Genomic DNA, 9,258 nt, shown 5'->3' with positions numbered 1-9,258 from the left:
TGCGCAGCTGTTTCTGCGCAGCTGTTCCTGCGCAGCTGTTTCTGCGAAGCTGTTTCTGTGCAGCTGTTTCTGCGCAGCTGTTTCTGCGCAGCTGTTTCTGCGCAGCTGTTTCTGCGCAGCTGTTCCTGCGCAGCTGTTTCTGCGCAGCTGTTCCTGCGCAGCTGTTCCTGCGCAGCTGTTCCTGCGCAGCTGTTCCTGCGCAGCTGTTTCTGCGCAGCTGTTTCTGCGCAGCTGTTCCTGCGCAGCTGTTTCTGCGCAGCTGTTTCTGCGCAGCTGTTCCTGCGCAGCTGTTCCTGCGCAGCTGTTCCTGCGCTGCTGTTCCTGCGCAGCTGTTTCTGCGCAGCTGTTCCTGCGCAGCTGTTTCTGCGCAGCTGTTCCTGCGCAGCTGTTTCTGCGCAGCTGTTCCTGCGCAGCTGTTCCTGCGCAGCTGTTCCTGCGCAGCTGTTCCTGCGCAGCTGTACCTGCGCAGCTGTTCCTGCGCAGCTGTTCCTGCGCAGCTGTTCCTGCGCAGCTGTTCCTGCGCAGCTGTTTCTGCGCAGCTGTTCCTGCGCAGCTGTACCTGCGCAGCTGTTCCTGCGCAGCTGTTCCTGCGCAGCTGGTCCTGCGCAGCTGTTCCTGCGCAGCTGTTCCTGCGCAGCTGTTCCTGCGCAGCTGTTCCTGCGCAGCTGTTCCTGCGCAGCTGTTCCTGCGCAGCTGTTCCTGCGCAGCTGTTCCTGCGCAGCTGTTCCTGCGCAGCTGTTTCTGCGCAGCTGTTTCTGCGCAGCTGTTTCTGCGCAGCTGTTTCTGCGCAGCTGTTTCTGCGCAGCTGTATCTGCGCAGCTGTATCCGCGCAGCTGTTTCTGCGCAGCTGTTTCTGCGCAGCTGCTTCTGCGCAGCTGCTTCTGCGCAGCTGCTTCTGCGCAGCTGCTTCTGCGCAGCTGCTTCTGCGCAGCTGCTTCTGCGCAGCTGTTTCTGCGCAGCTGCTTCTGCGCAGCCGCTTCTGCGCAGCCGTTTCTGCGCAGCTGTTTCTGCGCAGCCGTTTCTGCGCAGCCTTTTCTGCGCAGCCGTTTCTGCGCAGCCGTTTCTGCGCAGCCGTTTCTGCGCAGCCGTTTCTGCGCAGCCGTTTCTGCGCAGCCGTTTCTGCGCAGCCGTTTCTGCGCAGCTGTTCCAGCGCAGCTGTTTCTGCGAAGCTGTTTCTGCGCAGCTGTTTCTGCGCAGCTGTTTCTGCGCAGCTGTTTCTGCGCAGCTGTTCCTGCGCAGCTGTTCCTGCGCAGCTGTTCCTGCGCAGCTGTTCCTGCGCAGCTGTTCCTGCGCAGCTGTTCCTGCGCAGCTGTTCCTGCGCACCTGTTCCTGCGCACCTGTTTTTGCGCAGCTGTTCCTGCGCAGCTGTTCCTGTGCAGCTGTTCCTGCGCAGCTGTTCCCGCGCAGCTGTTCCCGCGCACCTGTTCTCGCGCAGCTGTTCTCGCGCAGCCGTTTCCGCGCAGCCGTTTCCGCGCAGCCGTTTCCGCGCAGCCGCTTCCGCGCAGCCGCTTCTGCGCAGCCGTCTCCGCGCAGCTGTTTCTGATTTTCTGATGAGACTTCACTGCAACAGCATGGGTGACGAACTCCGTACGCGCGCGTGGTCTAGAGATCCTACCACGCGCGTACGGGATTCAACTTTACATGTTCAACTGCCCAAAAAACATTGAACATGGAGGTACGCTCCTGTAACCGGAGGCTATAGAGTGTTTCTGCGCCGCTGTTTCTGCGCCGCTGTTTCTGCGCAGCTGTTTCTGCGCAGCTGTTTCTGCGCAGCTGTTTCTGCGCAGCTGTTTCTGCGCAGCTGTTTCTGCGCAGCTGTTTCTGCGCAGCTTTTTCTGCGCAGCTGTTTCTGCGCAGCTGTTTCTGCGCAGCTGTTTCTTCGCAGCTGTCTCTGCGCAGCTGTCTCTGCGCAGCTGTCTCTGCGCAGCTGTTTCTGCGCAGCTGTTTCTGCGCAGCTGTTTCTGCGCAGCTGTTTCTGCGCAGCTGTTTCTGCGCAGCTGTTTCTGCGCAGCTGTTCCTGCGCACCTGCTCCTGCGCACCTGTTCCTGCGCAGCTGTTCCTGCGCACCTGTTCCTCCGCACCTGTTCCTGCGCAGCTGTTCCTGCGCACCTGTTCCTGCGCAGCTGTTCCTGCGCAGCTGTTCCTACGCAGCTGTTCCTGCGCAGCTGTTCCTGCGCAGCTGCTCCTGCGCAGCTGTTTCTGCGCAGCTGTTCCTGCGCAGCTGTTTCTGCGCAGCTGTTTCTGCGCAGCTGTTTCTGCGCAGCTGTTTCTGCGCAGCTGTTTCTGCGCAGCTGTTTCTGCGCAGCTGTTCCTGCGCAGCTGTTTCTGCGCAGCTGTTTCTGCGCAGCTGTTCCTGCGCAGCTGTTTCTGCGCAGCTGTTTCTGCGCAGCTTTTTCTGCGCAGCTGTTCCTGCGCAGCTGTTTCTGCGCAGCTGTTTCTGCGCAGCTGTTCCTGCGCAGCTGTTTCTGCGAAGCTGTTTCTGTGCAGCTGTTTCTGCGCAGCTGTTTCTGTGCAGCTGTTTCTGCGCAGCTGTTTCTGCGCAGCTGTTTCTGCGCAGCTGTTCCTGCGCAGCTGTTTCTGCGCAGCTGTTCCTGCGCAGCTGTTCCTGCGCAGCTGTTCCTGCGCAGCTGTTCCTGCGCAGCTGTTTCTGCGCAGCTGTTTCTGCGCAGCTGTTCCTGCGCAGCTGTTTCTGCGCAGCTGTTTCTGCGCAGCTGTTCCTGCGCAGCTGTTCCTGCGCAGCTGTTCCTGCGCTGCTGTTCCTGCGCAGCTGTTTCTGCGCAGCTGTTCCTGCGCAGCTGTTTCTGCGCAGCTGTTTCTGCGCAGCTGTTCCTGCGCAGCTGTTTCTGCGCAGCTGTTCCTGCGCAGCTGTTCCTGCGCAGCTGTTCCTGCGCAGCTGTTCCTGCGCAGCTGTACCTGCGCAGCTGTTCCTGCGCAGCTGTTCCTGCGCAGCTGTTCCTGCGCAGCTGTTCCTGCGCAGCTGTTTCTGCGCAGCTGTTCCTGCGCAGCTGTACCTGCGCAGCTGTTCCTGCGCAGCTGTTCCTGCGCAGCTGGTCCTGCGCAGCTGTTCCTGCGCAGCTGTTCCTGCGCAGCTGTTCCTGCGCAGCTGTTCCTGCGCAGCTGTTCCTGCGCAGCTGTTCCTGCGCAGCTGTTCCTGCGCAGCTGTTCCTGCGCAGCTGTTCCTGCGCAGCTGTTTCTGCGCAGCTGTTTCTGCGCAGCTGTTTCTGCGCAGCTGTTTCTGCGCAGCTGTTTCTGCGCAGCTGTATCTGCGCAGCTGTATCCGCGCAGCTGTTTCTGCGCAGCTGTTTCTGCGCAGCTGCTTCTGCGCAGCTGCTTCTGCGCAGCTGCTTCTGCGCAGCTGCTTCTGCGCAGCTGCTTCTGCGCAGCTGCTTCTGCGCAGCTGTTTCTGCGCAGCTGCTTCTGCGCAGCCGCTTCTGCGCAGCCGTTTCTGCGCAGCTGTTTCTGCGCAGCCGTTTCTGCGCAGCCTTTTCTGCGCAGCCGTTTCTGCGCAGCCGTTTCTGCGCAGCCGTTTCTGCGCAGCCGTTTCTGCGCAGCCGTTTCTGCGCAGCTGTTCCAGCGCAGCTGTTTCTGCGAAGCTGTTTCTGCGCAGCTGTTTCTGCGCAGCTGTTTCTGCGCAGCTGTTTCTGCGCAGCTGTTCCTGCGCAGCTGTTCCTGCGCAGCTGTTCCTGCGCAGCTGTTCCTGCGCAGCTGTTCCTGCGCAGCTGTTCCTGCGCAGCTGTTCCTGCGCACCTGTTCCTGCGCACCTGTTTTTGCGCAGCTGTTCCTGCGCAGCTGTTCCTGCGCAGCTGTTCCTGCGCAGCTGTTCCCGCGCAGCTGTTCCCGCGCACCTGTTCTCGCGCAGCTGTTCTCGCGCAGCCGTTTCCGCGCAGCCGTTTCCGCGCAGCCGTTTCCGCGCAGCCGCTTCCGCGCAGCCGCTTCTGCGCAGCCGTCTCCGCGCAGCTGTTTCTGATTTTCTGATGAGACTTCACTGCAACAGCATGGGTGACGAACTCCGTACGCGCGCGTGGTCTAGAGATCCTACCACGCGCGTACGGGATTCAACTTTACATGTTCAACTGCCCAAAAAACATTGAACATGGAGGTACGCTCCTGTAACCGGAGGCTATAGAGTGTTTCTGCGCCGCTGTTTCTGCGCCGCTGTTTCTGCGCAGCTGTTTCTGCGCAGCTGTTTCTGCGCAGCTGTTTCTGCGCAGCTGTTTCTGCGCAGCTGTTTCTGCGCAGCTGTTTCTGCGCAGCTTTTTCTGCGCAGCTGTTTCTGCGCAGCTGTTTCTGCGCAGCTGTTTCTTCGCAGCTGTCTCTGCGCAGCTGTCTCTGCGCAGCTGTCTCTGCGCAGCTGTTTCTGCGCAGCTGTTTCTGCGCAGCTGTTTCTGCGCAGCTGTTTCTGCGCAGCTGTTTCTGCGCAGCTGTTTCTGCGCAGCTGTTTCTGCGTAGCTGTTCCTGCGCAGCTGTTTCTGCGAAGCTGTTTCTGCGCAGCTGTTTCTGCGCAGCTGTTTCTGCGCAGCTGTTTCTGCGCAGCTGTTCCTGCGCAGCTGTTCCTGCGCAGCTGTTCCTGCGTAGCTGTTTCTGCGCAGCTGTTTCTGCGCAGCTGTTTCTGCGCAGCTGTTCCTGCGCAGCTGTTTCTGCGCAGCTGTTTCTGCGCAGCTGTTCCTGCGCAGCTGTTCCTGCGCAGCTGTTTCTGCGCCGCTGTTTCTGCGCCGCTGTTTCTGCGCAGCTGTTTCTGCGCAGCTGTTTCTGCGCAGCTGTTTCTTCGCATCTGTTTCTGCGCAGCTGTTTCTGCGCAGCTGTTTCTGCGCAGCTGTTTCTGCGCAGCTGTTTCTGCGCAGCTGTTTCTGCGCAGCTGTTTCTGCGCAGCTGTTTCTGCGCAGCTGTTTCTGCGCAGCTGTTTCTGCGCAGCTGTAACTGCGCAGATGTCTCTGCGCAGCTGTCTCTGCGCAGCTGTCTCTGCGCAGCTGTTTCTGCGGAGCTGTTTCTGCGCAGCTGTTTCTGCGCAGCTGTTTCTGCGCAGCTGTTTCTGCGCAGCTGTTTCTGCGCAGCTGTTTCTGCGCAGCTGTTTCTGCGCAGCTGTTTCTGCGCAGCTGTTTCTGCGCAGCTGTTTCTGCGCAGCTGTTCCTGCGCACCTGTTCCTGCGCACCTGTTCCTGCGCACCTGTTCCTGCGCAGCTGTTCCTGCGCAGCTGTTCCTGCGCAGCTGTTCCTGCGCAGCTGTTCCTGCGCACCTGTTCCTGCGCAGCTGTTCCTGCGCACCTGTTCCTCCGCACCTGTTCCTGCGCACCTGTTCCTGCGCACCTGTTCCTGCGCAGCTGTTCCTGCGCAGCTCTTCCTGCGCAGCTGTTCCTGCGCAGCTGTTCCTGCGCAGCTGTTCCTGCGCAGCTGCTCCTGCGCAGCTGTTTCTGCGCAGCTGTTCCTGCGCAGCTGTTTCTGCGCAGCTGTTTCTGCGCAGCTGTTTCTGCGCAGCTGTTTCTGCGCAGCTGTTTCTGCGCAGCTGTTTCTGCGCAGCTGTTCCTGCGCAGCTGTTTCTGCGCAGCTGTTTCTGCGCAGCTGTTCCTGCGCAGCTGTTTCTGCGCAGCTGTTTCTGCGCAGCTGTTCCTGCGCAGCTGTTCCTGCGCAGCTGTTTCTGCGCAGCTGTTTCTGCGCAGCTGTTTCTGCGAAGCTGTTTCTGCGCAGCTGTTTCTGCGCAGCTGTTTCTGCGCAGTTGTTTCTGCGCAGTTGTTTCTGCGCAGCTGTTCCTGCGCAGCTGTTTCTGCGCAGCTGTTCCTGCGCAGCTGTTCCTGCGCAGCTGTTCCTGCGCAGCTGTTCCTGCGCAGCTGTTCCTGCGCAGCTGTTTCTGCGCAGCTGTTTCTGCGCAGCTGTTTCAGCGCAGCTGTTCCTGCGCAGCTGTTTCTGCGCAGCTGTTTCTGCGCAGCTGTTTCTGCGCAGCTGTTTCTGCGCAGCTGTTTCTGCGCAGCTGTTTCTGCGCAGCTGTTCCTTCGCAGCTGTTTCTGCGCAGCTGTTTCTGCGCAGCAGTTTCTGCGCAGCAGTTTCTGCGCAGCTGTTCCTGCGCAGCTGTTCCTGCGCAGCTGTTCCTGCGCAGCTGTTCCTGCGCAGCTGTTTCTGCGCAGCTGTTTCTGCGCAGCTGTTTCTGCGCAGCTGTTCCTGCGCAGCTGTTTCTGCGCAGCTGTTTCTGCGCAGCTGTTCCTGCGCAGCTGTTCCTGCGCAGCTGTTCCTGCGCAGCTGTTCCTGCGCAGCTGTTCCTGCGCAGCTGTTCCTGCGCAGCTGTTTCTGCGCAGCTGTTTCTGCGCAGCTGTTTCTGCGCAGCTGTTTCTGCGCAGCTGTTCCTGCGCAGCTGTTTCTGCGCAGCTGTTCCTGCGCAGCTGTTCCTGCGCAGCTGTTCCTGCGCAGCTGTACCTGCGCAGCTGTTCCTGCGCAGCTGTTCCTGCGCAGCTGTTCCTGCGCAGCTGTTCCTGCGCAGCTGTTCCTGCGCAGCTGTACCTGCGCAGCTGTTCCTGCGCAGCTGTTCCTGCGCAGCTGTTCCTGCGCAGCTGTTCATGCGCAGCTGTTCCTGCGCAGCTGTTCCTGCGCAGCTGTTCCTGCGCAGCTGTTTCTGCGCAGCTGTTTCTGCGCAGCTGTTTCTGCGCAGCTGTTCCTGCGCAGCTGTTCCTGCGCAGCTGTTCCTGCGCAGCTGTTCCTGCGCAGCTGTTCCTGCGCAGCTGTTCCTGCGCAGCTGTTCCTGCGCAGCTGTTCCTGCGCAGCTGTTCCTGCGCAGCTGTTCCTGCGCAGCTGTTCCTGCGCAGCTGTTTCTGCGCAGCTGTTTCTGCGCAGCTGTTTCTGCGCAGCTGTTTCAGCGCAGCTGTATCTGCGCAGCTGTATCTGCGCAGCTGTTTCTGCGCAGCTGTTTCTGCGCAGCTGCTTCTGCGCAGCTGCTTCTGCGCAGCTGCTTCTGCGCAGCTGCTTCTGCGCAGCTGTTTCTGCGCAGCTGTTCCTGCGCAGCTGTTTCTGCGCAGCTGTTTCTGCGCAGCTGTTCCTGCGCAGCTGTTTCTGCGCAGCTGTTTCTGCGCAGCTTTTTCTGCGCAGCTGTTCCTGCGCAGCTGTTTCTGCGCAGCTGTTTCTGCGCAGCTGTTCCTGCGCAGCTGTTTCTGCGAAGCTGTTTCTGCGCAGCTGTTTCTGCGCAGCTGTTTCTGCGCAGCTGTTCCTGCGCAGCTGTTTCTGCGCAGCTGTTCCTGCGCAGCTGTTCCTGCGCAGCTGTTCCTGCGCACCTGTTTTTGCGCAGCTGTTCCTGCGCAGCTGTTCCTGCGCAGCTGTTCCTGCGCAGCTGTTCCCGCGCACCTATTCTCGCGCAGCTGTTCTCGCGCAGCCGTTTCCGCGCAGCCGTTTCCGCGCAGCCGTTTCCGCGCAGCCGTTTCCGCGCAGCCGCTTCCGCGCAGCCGCTTCTGCGCAGCCGTCTCCGCGCAGCTGTTTCTGATTTTCTGATGAGACTTCACTGCAACAGCATGGGTGACGAACTCCGTACGCGCGCGTGGTCTAGAGATCCTACCACGCGCGTACGGGATTCAACTTTACATGTTCAACTGCCCAAAAAACATTGAACATGGAGGTACGCTCCTGTAACCGGAGGCTATAGAGTGTTTCTGCGCCGCTGTTTCTGCGCCGCTGTTTCTGCGCAGCTGTTTCTGCGCAGCTGTTTCTGCGCAGCTGTTTCTGCGCAGCTGTTTCTGCGCAGCTGTTTCTGCGCAGCTGTTTCTGCGCAGCTTTTTCTGCGCAGCTGTTTCTGCGCAGCTGTTTCTGCGAACCTGTTTCTTCGCAGCTGTTTCTGCGCAGCTGTCTCTGCGCAGCTGTTTCTGCGCAGCTGTTTCTGCGCAGCTGTTTCTGCGCAGCTGTTTCTGCGCAGCTGTTTCTGCGCAGCTGTTTCTGCGCAGCTGTTTCTGCGCAGCTGTTTCTGCGTAGCTGTTCCTGCGCAGCTGTTTCTGCGCAGCTGTTTCTGCGCAGCTGTTTCTGCGCAGCTGTTTCTGCGCAGCTGTTTCTGCGCAGCTGTTCCTGCGCAGCTGTTCCTGCGCAGCTGTTTCTGCGCAGCTGTTTCTGCGCAGCTGTTTCTGCGCAGCTGTTCCTGCGCAGCTGTTTCTGCGCAGCTGTTTCTGCGCAGCTGTTCCTGCGCAGCTGTTCCTGCGCAGCTGTTTCTGCGCCGCTGTTTCTGCGCCGCTGTTTCTGCGCAGCTGTTTCTGCGCAGCTGTTTCTTCGCATCTGTTTCTGCGCAGCTGTTTCTGCGCAGCTGTTTCTGCGCAGCTGTTTCTGCGCAGCTGTTTCTGCGCAGCTGTTTCTGCGCAGCTGTTTCTGCGCAGCTGTTTCTGCGCAGCTGTTTATGCGCAGCTGTAACTGCGCAGATGTCTCTGCGCAGCTGTCTCTGCGCAGCTGTCTCTGCGCAGCTGTTTCTGCGGAGCTGTTTCTGCGCAGCTGTTTCTGCGCAGCTGTTTCTGCACAGCTGTTTCTGCGCAGCTGTTTCTGCGCAGCTGTTTCTGCGCAGCTGTTTCTGCGCAGCTGTTTCTGCGCAGCTGTTTCTGCGCACCTGTTCCTGCGCACCTGTTCCTGCGCACCTGTTCCTGCGCACCTGTTCCTGCGCACCTGTTCCTGCGCAGCTGTTCCTGCGCAGCTGTTCCTGCGCAGCTGTTCCTGCGCACCTGCTCCTGCGCACCTGTTCCTGCGCAGCTGTTCCTGCGCACCTGTTCCTCCGCACCTGTTCCTGCGCACCTGTTCCTGCGCACCTGTTCCTGCGCAGCTGTTCCTGCGCAGCTGTTCCTGCGCAGCTGTTCCTGCGCAGCTGTTCATGCGCAGCTGCTCCTGCGCAGCTGTTTCTGCGCAGCTGTTCCTGCGCAGCTGTTTCTGCGCAGCTGTTTCTGCGCAGCTGTTTCTGCGCAGCTGTTTCTGCGCAGCTGTTTCTGCGCAGCTGTTTCTGCGCAGCTGTTTCTGCGCAGCTGTTCCTGCGCAGCTGTTTCTGCGCAGCTGTTTCTGCGCAGCTGTTTCTGCGAAGCTGTTTCTGCGCAGCTGTTTCTGCGCAGCTGTTTCTGCGCAGCTGTTTCTGCGCAGTTGTTTCTGCGCAGTTGTTTCTGCGCAGCTGTTCCTGCGCAGCTGTTTCTGCGCAGCTGTTCCTGCGCAGCTGTTTCTGCGCAGCTGTTCCAGCGCAGCTGTTCCTGCGCAGCTGTTCCTGCGCAGCTGTTCCTGCGCAGCTGTTCCTGCGCAGCTGTTCCTGCGCAGCTGTTCCTGCGCAGCTGTT

The sequence above is a fragment of the Schistocerca nitens genome, unplaced genomic scaffold (assembly GCF_023898315.1).
Source record: "Schistocerca nitens isolate TAMUIC-IGC-003100 unplaced genomic scaffold, iqSchNite1.1 HiC_scaffold_468, whole genome shotgun sequence".
Classification (NCBI taxonomy): domain Eukaryota; kingdom Metazoa; phylum Arthropoda; class Insecta; order Orthoptera; family Acrididae; genus Schistocerca; species Schistocerca nitens.
This window is presented reverse-complemented; position numbering follows the sequence as displayed.